At 41.5% G+C, this 13,709-nt stretch overlaps 1 protein-coding gene across 5 annotated transcripts in view; it reads right to left on the reverse strand.

The window, feature by feature from the left end:
* LOC141156681 (complement factor H-like) overlaps positions 1-13,709 on the reverse strand; it is a 742,328-nt gene that overhangs the window by 433,300 nt on the left and 295,319 nt on the right. The window lies entirely within an intron of this gene.

Raw genomic sequence — 13,709 nt, forward strand, 5'->3', positions numbered from 1 at the left:
TTGAGACACTGTCATCTGACCGTGGCTGCTCAAATACTTGGGCATCACTACATACGACCTCCTCATGTCCCTGTTGAAACGTGCAGGACGAAAGGCCATAATCACTCTACTGTATGCAGGGTACATTGTTTTTACTACAGAAATGAAACTTAGCCCTGACGAGGACTGCCGTTTTAATGGTGCAACACCAGCGGTAAGCAAGCATTGTAATGGCAATATTAAACTCTGCCTAGATGCCTTTAATCCTAAACTTTCCTTCCAGTAAATGCAGTTAACAGCGGTTTTAATACAGAAAGGAAAATATTTAGCCCTGACAAAGGCTTTTGTTTTAACAGTGCAGCAGCAGCGGTAGATAAGTACTGCAATAGCAATATTAAACCCTGCCTAGATGTCTCTAATACTAAACGTTCCCTCCAGTGAATGCAGTTAACAGTGGTTTTACTACAGAAAGGAAAATATATAGCCCTGACAAGGGACTGATGTTTTAAGGGAGCAGCAGCAGAGGTAGAAAAGTACTGCAATAAGAAAATATTAAACCCTGCCTTGATGCCTCTAATCCTAAATTTTCCCTCCAGTAAATGCAGGTAACAGCAGTTTTACTACAGAAAGGGAAATATTTAGCCCTGACAAGGACTGTTTTAGGCTGTGTGCACACATTCCAGATTTGGTGTGTTAGATGCATAGGAAATCGCATGGCTTACACACCAGATCGGATCCACCTTAAAATTACTTTGGAATATTAAACTTATGAGTAGTGTTGAGCGATACCTTCCAATATCGGGAAATATCGGATCAGGTTGGATCGGACCGATACCCAAAAAATATCGGATATCGCCGATTCCTATACCGGAAACCAATGCAAGTCAATGGGACACAAATATCGGAATTAAAATAAACTCTTTCTTTCCTTGTAGGTTAATCCTACATGAAGGAAAACAACTAAGAATAACGTAGAATGTAGTACAAGAAAAGCCAGCAATTGAGCAGCGGCACACACCGGTACCCAACAATTTAGAACAGAAAGAATAGAGCATCACACATAGATTAGATACATAGAAACATGTCAGTCACATATATAAGAAGTACAGTGACAGTGTTGCTTACTGTACTTGTCATTTAGTGTTAAAGGATTTATTAAAAAAAATAATAGTGTTTTCATGCACCGTCTCTTTTAAAAAGCCGGCCGGAAATTTAGCATCGGTACCCAACAATTTAGAACAGAAAGAATAGAGCATCACACATAGATTAGATAAATAGAAACATGTCAGTCACATATATAATAAGTACAGTGATAGTGTTGATTACTGTACTTGTCATTTAGTGTTAAAATAAAGGATTTATTTTAAAAAAATTGGCGTGGGGTTCTCCGTAATTTTAGTCTCTAGCGGAGGTTAAGCAGATGGCTGGGGAAGATGTTTGAAGCCTGGGAAGGGGGTAATACCCACGGAGCTTCCCATGCTACTAATATCAGCCCCCAGCTGAATACCTAGCCTTTATTAGCTATTAAAATGGGGGACCCCAAAAAAAATGACGTGGGGTCCCCCCTATTTTAATAGCTAGCGAAGGCTAGCCAGACAGCTGGGGGCTGATATTAATGGCCCAGGAAGGGTGCCATGAATATTGGCCCCCTCCCAGGCTAGAAACACCAGCCGTCAGCTGCCCCAGAAATGGCGCATCCATAGGATGCGCCAATTCTGGCACTTAGCCTCGCTCTTCCCACTGACCTGTAGCGGTGGCAGTGGGGTAATAGGGCTGGGGTTGATGTCAGCTCATAATGCCAGCTGACATCAAGCCCAGGTTAGTAAAGGAGAGGCGTCTATAAGACACCCCCATTACTAACCCCTTAGTCAAAGTTAAAAAAAAAACACAAACACCCAGAATAAAGTCCTTTAATTGAAATAAACACAAAATTCTTTATTGTTCTAAATTAAACCATACTTAACATCACGCCCATTCCAGCTGAAGCCAACGATCTGCTGCAATAAAAATAAAATAATAAACCAATCTCATCCTTACCTTTCCAAGGTTCCCAGGATGGATCCAGCTCTGCTACATTCACATGACAGGCTGGATCGCAGCCGAAAGCTGCCATCCAGCTTGCCATGCCGCAGACACTGAGAAGTGCAGGCATGCTTGCGCTCCTCAGTGTCTGGCTGTGACGGCATCCAGAAGAGCCGAGTGCATGTTCAATGAACTCAGCTCACCTCATGCACGTCACTGACAGCGTGGGAGAATTCTCCTGCGCTCACGGCAAGCGCAAGCGCAGGAGAATTTTGGGACGGGCTGCCCCCAAACCCCAGATGCCTATTTGTACCGGACTGGAAACAAAAATACAGGGAAGCCCTTTTTTTAATTATTTCATGAATTTCATTAAATAATAAAAAAAAAATATATGGGGCTTCGCCCTATTTTTGTGTCCAGCCAGGTACAACTAGGCAGCTGGGGGCTGGAATCCGCAGCGCAGGGAGGCCCAAGCTTTCTGCCCCCCCGCTGCAAACTGAAGTACGCAGTCGCCCCAGAAAATGGCACGTTCATAGAAGCGCCATCTTCTGGCGCTGTACCCAACTCATCCAGGGTCCTGGTGCGGTGGCTCACTGGGTAATAAAGGGGTTAGGGCCAGCTTGGTATTAATATAAATTGGGAGGGGTATAAAGCTAGAAAAGGTGTGTGAATAAAATTTAACTTTTATTAATATAATTTAAAAAAACTCTCATTATATAAAAACTGTATGTGAATGAATGTTCATACATCAAATGATGTATATAGGGCTACTGCTGTATAATTTTAAGCAGTTCTAGCCCACAAATTACTTATTTCAAATGTGAAGACACAAGAATAAATTATCCACAGCCGATGTCCCTATAATTATTGGCTGGCTTATTGTAAATAATGTGTCCCAGGTATCCCAACACTCTCTGTCAGAAAATTAAATTCTTATAAATTCCATATATCAGATGCCATAAGGATGTGAAGAGTAATGATTAATTCTCCACTAATGAGCCTCTTATGGCTTCTATATTCTCTGCACTATTAGTGGGTTATTAATCATATTCATAGAGAGATGAAGTATTGTATTTGTGCGATCTCACTGCTAAAGGTAAAATTAAAGAAACAGCTATATGGCTGAACTTGCATCCACTGCATATACAGTCTAGCTGTGTGCGAGTGGTCTGCTTGCAGTCATAGTTATTTATTGCGGAGATTAAACATGCCGTTAGTGTGTATCGTTAGCTTTGCATAGAGATCAAGGCTCACTCTCTCCCCCACATCTTATATTCTAAATGTGGTGACACACTCCAGGATCCACATACTACTCTCTATCATGTTAGGCACTATCGTTATCTCACTCTAATCTTTACTCTGCCGTCTTAGGCTGTGTGCCCATGTAGCGTTTTCCAAGCGTTTATGCTGCGGAATTTCCGCAGCGGAAACGCTTGTAAAACGCTAGGTAATCCGCACCCCATGGTCCCCAAGGGGATTCCGCATGTTCTATGCACATGCTGCGGATTTTTCCGCAGCGTTTATGCTGCGTACAAAAATCCGCAGCATGTCATTTAATTTTGCGGAAGTGCAGCGGAACTCCCGCCATTGACTTGCATTGAGACGCATAGAAACCGCGACTGTACATTTTTACAAGCGGCTTCTATGCGTCTCTATGTGCGGATGGTACCCAGTTCTGGAGGAGAGGAGACTCTCATCCAGACATGGGTACCATTGTACCTGTGAAAAAAGAATAAAATAACAAATAAAGTTTATACTCACCTGTCCGGCGTCTTCTCTCTGAATGCCAGCAGCGCTGAAGGACCTTCGGTGACGTCACAGTCATGTGACCGCAGGCCCTTCACCGCTCTGTCTCGCGATATGCCGGCAGCCGGGAACCAGCCAGGAAGCAGCGCTGCAGCCACGCCGGGGCCTCTGGGGTGAGTATAGCTTTATTTGTTTTAATTTTTACGGTTCACACTGTATAAATCCATGCTGTTTGCATGGATTTATACAGTGTGACCTAGTTGTCAAGCACTTTCCAAGTGATGCTATCGCCTGGAAAGTGCTTGTCAATCTGCATGCGGAAACGCATGTGAATCCGCATGTGGATCTGCATGTATTCTGCAGGAAAAACGCATGCACAATCTGCATGCGTTTTTTTCTGCCAGGGAGATGCAGAAATGCTGCAGAAATTTTCTGCTTCATTTCTGCATCGTGGGCACATAGCCTTAATATACAAAGCGGCACTGACCGCGTGCAGAGCACCTGCACGCGATCTGAATGAGAACGCTGTCGGGGAGACAAAGTGCCTTGTTCTCCACGTGCTTTAGCCAGCGATACTAACTGGCATTTAACTACACGATCCCTATAATAAACAACCTTCACTCTGCCGGCTTGATATGTGGAGCGGCATTGACCACGTGCAGATTTTCTGTCGGGGAGACAAGGTGCCTTGCTCTGCACGTGCTTTAGCCAGCGATATTAACTGGCATTTAACTGCACGATCCCTATAATAAACAACCTTCACTCTGCCGGCTTGATATATGGAGCGGCATTGACCGCGTGCAAATTCTCTGCACGTAACCCGAGTGAGAACGCTGTGGGGGAGAGAGTGAGCCTTGATCTCTATGCAAAGCTAACGATACACACTAACGGCATGTTTAATCTCCGCAATAAATAACTATGACTGCAAGCAGACCACTCGCACACAGCTAGACTGTATATGCAGTGGATGCAAGTTCAGCCATATAGCTGTTTCTTTAATTTTACCTTTAGCAGTGAGATCGCACAAATACAATACTTCATCTCTCTATGAATATGATTAATAACCCACTAATAGTGCAGAGAATATAGAAGCCATAAGAGGCTCATTAGTGGAGAATTAATCATTACTCTTCACATCCTTATGGCATCTGATATATGGAATTTATAAGAATTTAATTTTCTGACAGAGAGTGTTGGGATACCTGGGACACATTATTTACAATAAGCCAGCCAATAATTATAGGGACATCGGCTGTGGACAATTTATTCTTGTGTCTTCACATTTGAAATAAGTAATTTGTGGGCTAGAACTGCTTAAAATTATACAGCAGTAGCCCTATATACATCATTTGATGTATGAACATTCATTCACATACAGTTTTTATATAATGAGAGTTTTTTTAAATTATATTAATAAAAGTTAAATTTTATTCACACACCTTTTCTAGCTTTATACCCCTCCCAATTTATATTAGCTATCTGTATCAGTGGTGACCACTAGTGTGAATTTTGTCCATTATTCTAATCAGTACTCTATGCAATTTAATCTTTTAGTGTTCTGCTTGGACACATCTCTATCTGATTTTAGGGACATTGATTTGTAATGACTGAGATATCTCAATTTAATATAGACTTCCAGATTGAAGAATAATAATAATTTTTTGAGACAGTATGGCAACATCGAAAATTTCTAATCAGCTCAAGTCCAGATCAGCGCGACAGAAAGGTGAAATGAAAACAATATTCAATGATGATATCTCATCTAGGAGTGATGTAATGGTAGACAATCTGGAGATGGATGATCTCCTTAAAAAAATTAGGGATATTCAGATTAAACACTTGCAGGCAACTTGGACTAAAATGAGCTTAGAACAATATCTTGAACAGGGGCTCATATCTAGAGGCCTGCGTGTCTCAATTTTACCCTCGTATGAACTCACTAAACCTAATCTTAAAGATAGATGGGAAGCGATTCTCACAGATTGCTCACGCAAGTTGATGAATCTCCTGATTGAAGATGAGATACACATTCTAGAAAAATTGGAAAAAGATCTGGATGAGATCTCACCTAAAATGGAAAAACTAGAAAGTAAGACAGAATTTGAAGAAGGCTTTAAACAAACCCTACAATATGTTGATAAAATTGAAAACAAAATTAAATTACGTAAAAGGAAAAAATACTTAAGAGACAAAACGGATTACTCCAAAGGGGAAATCTATAATTGGGATAAAAATCTGTCTAAACGTGTCAAGAAACAACCCTATAACAACAATAACAACAAAAAAAGAGATGATCAGAGAGGTGAATCTTCTGGCACGGATGCAGAAAGTAGCAACTGGTCAGAATCTGATTCTGAACCTTCCTCTTATGGAAGTAGAAGAGCAGACCAGGATATTAACCCTAACCCCACGGGACCTTTTTTACGGGACAGAGGCAGATGGGGATTCAGAGGCTCCATCAAGAACAAGAACAGGAGAAAGTGAGAAACTCAGATATAGCTGACACGAATGCCCTAAGACTAATTAACCTGTCCAAACACACTATCACAGGTTGTCAGGCAAGTGTTTTGAAGAAGGGCCTGAATTTTTGTCTACCAACCAATTTGAATAAGTTTAGTATTATTAAGGACTTGCACCTATTTGGGAGATAGCTCATTTTCAAAAAATTGTACTCAGACCAATCAAGTAGGGGTACTATCTCTCAGGAAGTAGAATTTACATCGAATTTGTCGAGCCAAGAATTGAGGACGTTAGAGATTTTGGAAGAATTAGACACAGAGAACCAAGTAGGGGAATTAGAGAATGAAAACAAATTATGCTCTAAATGGAAAAAGAAGATCCTTAAGCCCAAGTCTACCAATATGCCGACATTACAGACCTGTCCTGCTGTGAAAGTCTTTGTAGATTTGGTTACGAAGGACATTTTGGCTTTGCCAAATGGAGACTCTCAACCAATTATTGTCCCTGGAGATAGACGAATAATTGATGAGCTCAAACAAATGGAGGATGTCGTCTTCAAGTCCAGCGATAAAGGTGGCAATATTGTCATCTGGCCACAGGACAAATATATCCAAGAAGCCAAGAGACAACTGACCAACAAAGACTGTTATAGACCACTCTGGAGTGATCCCACTGACCAGTTCCTGGAAGAATACACCAACTTAATAACCCAGGGATTTGACAGTGGAGCTATCACGAAACGTGAGAGGGACTTCCTGACGGTTAAACACCCAAGAGTAGCAACATTTTATATGCTACCCAAGGTCCATAAAGACCTTGGGAACCCACCAGGAAGACCCATTGTCTCTGGTATAGGTAACCTGACTGAAAAAGCCAATCAATGGGTAGATCAGGAATTGAGAGGATATGTTTACGATCTTCCCTCCTATACCAGAGACACCATGCAAGTTCTACAAGAACTTGAGGGCAGTAAACTAGATCAGCAATAACTACTTGTGACATGTGATGTCGAAAGTTTATATACTTGCATACATCAAGATAGTGGATACAAGGCCGTTGATTTTTACTTATCTAGAAATCACGACCTTGATCCAACACGAAAAGATTTCACTCTCTCTCTCTTGAAGTTCATTTTAAACAGGAATTATTTTGTTTTTGATGGACGCTTCTACCTACAAATGCGGGGAACCGCAATGGGGGCGGCGGTCGCACCCACTTTCGCAAATTTATACTTGGGATGGTGGGAAGAGGAGTTTGTCTTTGCAGAGAATATGTCCACCTATGTAGATCAGATTGTAATGTACAAACGCTACATAGATGATATCCTTATTATCTGGAGGGGAACAGTAGATACCCTAATTAACTTTGTCAACATCCTTAATGACAATCAACTTAACTTGAAGTTAACTCTCTCTTTCCATAGAGATCATATTCCATTTTTGGATATTATGATATACAGAGACCTGGACAACAGGTTTCAGACAGATCTCTATAGAAAGGAAACTGCCACAAACAGCATCTTGGATGCTAGAAGTGCACATGCACCACCAACTATCAAAGCCATTCCCAAGGGGGAATTTTTGCGGTTACGCCGCAACTGTTCCACCTTTGAAGGGTTCAAATTGAGAGCAGTGGAACTGAGGAAGAGACTTTCTGAAAGAAATTACTCTAAACAATCAATTAAAAAGGCATATAATCTTGCCTTAAGGACGGAGAGGAAGGATCTCTTGATCCCGAAGATTCGAGATCAGGATGATACGTTGAGATTTAAAACTGAATATCATCAAGATTGGCAAATTATGATTGATATCCTTAATAAACATTGGGGGATTTTAAAATCCGACAGAGAATCCGACAGAGATCTTGATCGATATCTTACACCAAAAGCCTCAATAGGATATCGGAAAACTACATCTATCTCTAACCTTTTGGTCTCGAGTCACTTTAAACTTAATAACAGAGTTGTAAATGTAAGGGATCCGGGTTTCTTCCCCTGCAAATTATGCAGGGCCTGTCAAATCCTCATTCCCATGAAATCCTTTAAGGATGCCTTTGGAAAAAACTTTACTATATATCAACATTTAAATTGCTCTTCAGTTGGAGTAATTTACTGTTTGGAGTGCACATGTGGACTCAGATATGTAGGTAAGACAACTAGAGATCTGAGGACAGGCATCAGAGAGCATATTAGGAGCATCATCAACTTTGATAAGGATGAACAAATATGCAGAGAAAGACAAAAAATCTTTGCTCCTACTCCCATCGCTAAGCATTTCAAACATGCACATGATTTGCGATGGAAAGATCTGAAAGGGTGGGCAATTTTTCAGCATAAATTGAATATCAGAGGTGGAGATTTGGATCAGTCCCTGCTGAAAATGGAAAGCCAGTGGATATTCCGTTTAAATACGGTAAATCCACATGGGTTGAACGAAAATTTCAATATCGGTTGTTTTTTATGACGTTTCCTCATACGCTGATCAGTGACTCTCTTGTATGTCTTTGGCTTTGGGGTTGTAAGCTGTGCATTTTCCAAGAATGACTCTTGCCTTATAACAAACTGATTTATATATATCTGTCCTCTGAAAATATTAATGCATCTGGGTAGTTTGTCCCAGATGTATCAGTTTGGACAAAACATGTTTAAATATTTCCTTCTTTCTTACCTTCCCATTCATTTTCCTCATGCTGCATTTGAAGTGGGGAATGATGGGATTGGTTTCATTTATATTTACTGAGGAATTTATGTGAAATATCATAGAAAATATGAGAGAGAACCAGGGGCTTGTAACAAGTATCCCCCTCAAATAAAAATGATGGTTAATGTGTATAAGATTTCTTCAATCTGATAGGTCTATATTTATGGTAGTACTTTATTGTACTACCATTCTAATACACAGCCTCTCAGGTATACTATCAGCCAACCCACTAGTATGGGATTAAACTGGGAATTCAGCTATTATTTTTATAATTCCTGTCATTTTCTAAATTTCATTTGGAGTCACTCTATTATATCTTGCTGCTAATGCAGGTATGTAGACTCTATGATTGGCTATTAGACCTGTCAATCTTGACAGGAGGTATAAGAATCCTGAGAAGGCGGCCGATCCCGCCCTTAGAAAAAGCCGGTAACCACGGCGAAACGCGCGTCAGGGACGTTTACTCTTATATTCTAAATGTGGTGATACACTCCAGGATCCACATACTACTCTCTATCATGTTAGGCACTATCGTTATCTCACTCTAATCTTTACTCTGCCGTCTTAATATACAAAGCGGCACTGACCGCGTGCAGAGCACCTGCACGCGATCTGAATGAGAACGCTGTCGGGGAGACAAAGTGCCTTGTTCTCCACGTGCTTTAGCCAGCGATACTAACTGGCATTTAACTACACGATCCCTATAATAAACAACCTTCACTCTGCCGGCTTGATATGTGGAGCGGCATTGACCACGTGCAGATTTTCTGTCGGGGAGACAAGGTGCCTTGCTCTGCACGTGCTTTAGCCAGCGATATTAACTGGCATTTAACTGCACGATCCCTATAATAAACAACCTTCACTCTGCCGGCTTGATATATGGAGCGGCATTGACCGCGTGCAGATTCTCTGCACGTAACCCGAGTGAGAACGCTGTGGGGGAGAGAGTGAGCCTTGATCTCTATGCGAAGCTAACGATACACACTAACGGCATGTTTAATCTCCGCAATAAATAACTATGACTGCAAGCAGACCACTCGCACACAGCTAGACTGTATATGCAGTGGATGCAAGTTCAGCCATATAGCTGTTTCTTTAATTTTACCTTTAGCAGTGAGATCACACAAATACAATACTTCATCTCTCTATGAATATGATTAATAACCCACTAATAGTGCAGAGAATATAGAAGCCATAAGAGGCTCATTAGTGGAGAATTAATCATTACTCTTCACATCCTTATGGCATCTGATATATGGAATTTATAAGAATTTAATTTTCTGAAAGAGAGTGCTGGGATACCTGGGACACATTATTTACAATAAGCCAGCCAACAATTATAGGGACATCGGCTGTGGACAATTTATTCTTGTGTCTTCACATTTGAAATAAGTAATTTGTGGGCTAGAACTGCTTAAAATTATACAGCAGTAGCCCTATATACATCATTTGATGTATGAACATTCATTCACATACAGTTTTTATATAATGAGAGTTTTTTTTAAATTATATTAATAAAAGTTAAATTTTATTCACACACCTTTTCTAGCTTTATACCCCTCCCAATTTATATTAGCTATCTGTATCAGTGGTGACCACTAGTGTGAATTTTGTCCATTATTCTAATCAGTACTCTATGCAATTCCAGCTTGGTATTATCAGCTGGCACTAAGCCCGAAATTCATGGGGTCACGCCAATATTAGACATGACCGCCATGAATTTCTAGTAAATTATTTTAAAAAAACACAACACCCAGAATAAAGTCCTTTAATTGAAATAAACACACAATTTTTAAATGTTCTAAATTAAACCATACTTAACATCACGCCCATTCCAGCTGAAGCCTTACCTTTCCATGGTTCCCAGGACGGCTCCAGCTCTGCTACATTCACATGACAGGCTGGATCGCAACCGAAAGCTGCCATCCAGCCTGTCATCCCGCAGACACTGAAAAGCGCAGGCATGCTTGCGCTCCTCAGTGTCTGGCTGTGACAGCATCCAGATGAGCCAAGTGCATGTTCAATGAACTCAGCTCACCTCATGCACGTCACTGACAGCGTGGGAAAATTCTCCTGCGCTTTCACTTGCCGTGAGCACAGGAGAATTCTCTCACGGTCACCGCATGCGCAGGAGTATTCTCCCACGCTGTCAGTGACGTGCATGAGGTGAGCTGAGTTCATTGAACATGCACTCGGCTCATCTGGATGCCGTCACAGCCAGACTCTGAGGAGCGCAAGCATGCCTGCGCTTCTCAGTGTATGCGGCATGGCAAGCTGGATGGCAGCTTTCGGCTGCGATCCAGCCTGTCATGTGAATGTAGCAGAGCTGGAGCCGTCCTGGGAACCATAGAAAAGTAAGGATGAGATTGGTTTATTATTTTATTTTTATTGAAGGAGATTGTTGGCTTCAGCTGGAATGGGCGTGATGGTAAGTATGGTTTTATTTAGAACAATAAAGAATTGTGTGTTTATTTCAATTAAAAGACTTTATTCTGGGTGTTTGTTTTTTTTTTTAACTTTGACTATGGTGTTAGTAAAGGGGGTGTCTTATAGACGGCTCTCCATTACTAACCTGGGCTTGATGTCAGCTGGCATTATGAGCTGACATCAACCCCAGCCCTATTACCCCACTGCCACCGCTACAGGTCACTGGGAAGAGAGAGGCTAAGTGCCAGAATTGGCGCATCCTATGGATGCGCCATTTCTGGGGCGGCTGACGGCTGGTGTTTCTAGCCTGGGAGGGGGCCAATATTCATGGCACCCTTCCTGGGCTATTAATATCAGCCCCCAGCTGTCTGCCTAGCCTTTGCTAGCTATTAAAATAGGGGGGACCCCACATCATTTTTTTGGGGGTTCCCCCATTTTAATAGCTAGTAAAGGCTAAGTATTCAGCTGGAGGCTGATATTAGTAGCCTGGGAAGCTCCGTGGGTATTACCCCCTTCCCAGGCTTCAAACATCTGCCCCAGCCGACTGCTTAACCTTCGCTAGAGACTAAAATTACGGGGAACCCCACGCCAATTTTTTTTTAATAAATCCTTTATTTTAACACTAAATGACAAGTACACTAATCAACACTATCACCGTACTTATTATATATGTGACTGACATGTTTCTATCTATCTAATCTATGTGTGATGCTCTATTCTTTCTGTTCTAAATTGTCGGGTACCGATGCTGAATTGCCGGCCGGCTTTTTTAAAGAGCGTGTATTCTGAGCAGTTTGTCAGCTTTTGGACACCTTTGAAGGTGTTTTCTATGTGTTTTTATTTGCCTGCCATTGGTTTTAACGGTGTTCGACGGTGTTCGACAGTGTTCTAAGGTGTTCGACGAACAGTTCCACGAATATCCCGGTGTTCGTCGAACCTAACTGAACCCGAACACTACGGGGGTGGCTCAACACTAGAGCCGAGGTCATGTCCAATGAACTCGGCTCACCTCATGCACGTCACTGACAGCATGGGAAAATTCTCCTGTGCTTGCCGTGAGCGCAGGAGAATTCTCTCACGTTGGGTTGGTATTCTGATGACAGGCTGGATCGCAGCTGAGCGCTGCCATCCAGCTTGTCATCCTTCAGAGACACTGCAGAGCGCTGGCATTATGGGAACTTCCAATTCCGGTATTCGATATTCTATAAGTATTGGAACTCAGTATCGGAACTCCGATACCGTGAATATCGGTCTATACCCGATATTTCAGTATTGGAATGCTCAACACTACTTATGAGGTGCAAATGCTTCATGATCGGTAACACAGCATAGAATATCGAAAGTAGCCTTCCATTTTCAGCTCAGAGGTCTGGAGAATGCGGGTAAACCAGTTTTTGATTTAAAAAAAATGTTTAAAAGGCTTCATAAGAAATTATTTTCTAAGGAATATATACAGCGAATAACTACAATTACTGGAAAAATTGATTATGGCCTCCAGGTTATGAGATCAAATTGTTTAGTGCAGCATTTTCGCTAGCATTCTTTGGGGTAATTATTAGGATTAGTGAATTCACAGCCCCAACTAAAGAACAACTAAAAGGTTTGGTATCGGAAGACATAATTGTTAAACATAATATGCTGAGACTGAGTATCACTTATTCAAAAACTGACCAATCTGGCAAGGGATCTCCGATAGTGATAAGAGCCATATCAGAACCATTGCATTCGAATAAGCTGATTAGTGATCTTGCTAACATTAAACCAGCCCCTTCATTATTTTTGGACATTATTATGGTTCACCTCTAACCAAATTTCAATTTGACACCATGTTCAAAAGATGTCTTTCCACTGTGGGTCGTGATCACAAAGATTATGATAATCACTCTTTTCACATCGCGGCAGCAACAGAGGCTGCTTGTGTTGTGTGGTTATTACCGAGTGACAGCTGAGGTGCATTGGTAGATGGAGGTGAAACTGCTACACTAGATACATTTGACCAGTTCTTGGTAACTAATATTTATATCCCATAGGTCGACCAAAGGTTTGGATCATAGCACATTCGCATATCTTCTTGTCTGCCCATTGGGCTGAATGCAGTGCAGAGGGCCGGAGTCTTGGTTTTTAAGAGGTAGACATTCACTGGAAATTGATACGTGGCATATGGTAGTCACAGTTGCTACCGGAGGTGGTCAAAATCATCAGAAATGGTTAACCCCTTTACCCCCGAAGGTGGTTTGCACGTTAATGACCAGGCCAATTTTTATAATTCTGACCACTGTCAATTTATGAGGTAATTACTCTGGAACGTTCAATGGATCACACTGATTCTGAGATATTTTTTTCATGACATATTGTCCTTCATAATAGCGGTAAAAT

Source organism: Phyllobates terribilis, unplaced genomic scaffold, assembly GCF_046119375.1.
Source record: "Phyllobates terribilis strain yellow unplaced genomic scaffold, ASM4611937v1 Scaffold_8__6_contigs__length_399053987, whole genome shotgun sequence".
Classification (NCBI taxonomy): domain Eukaryota; kingdom Metazoa; phylum Chordata; class Amphibia; order Anura; family Dendrobatidae; genus Phyllobates; species Phyllobates terribilis.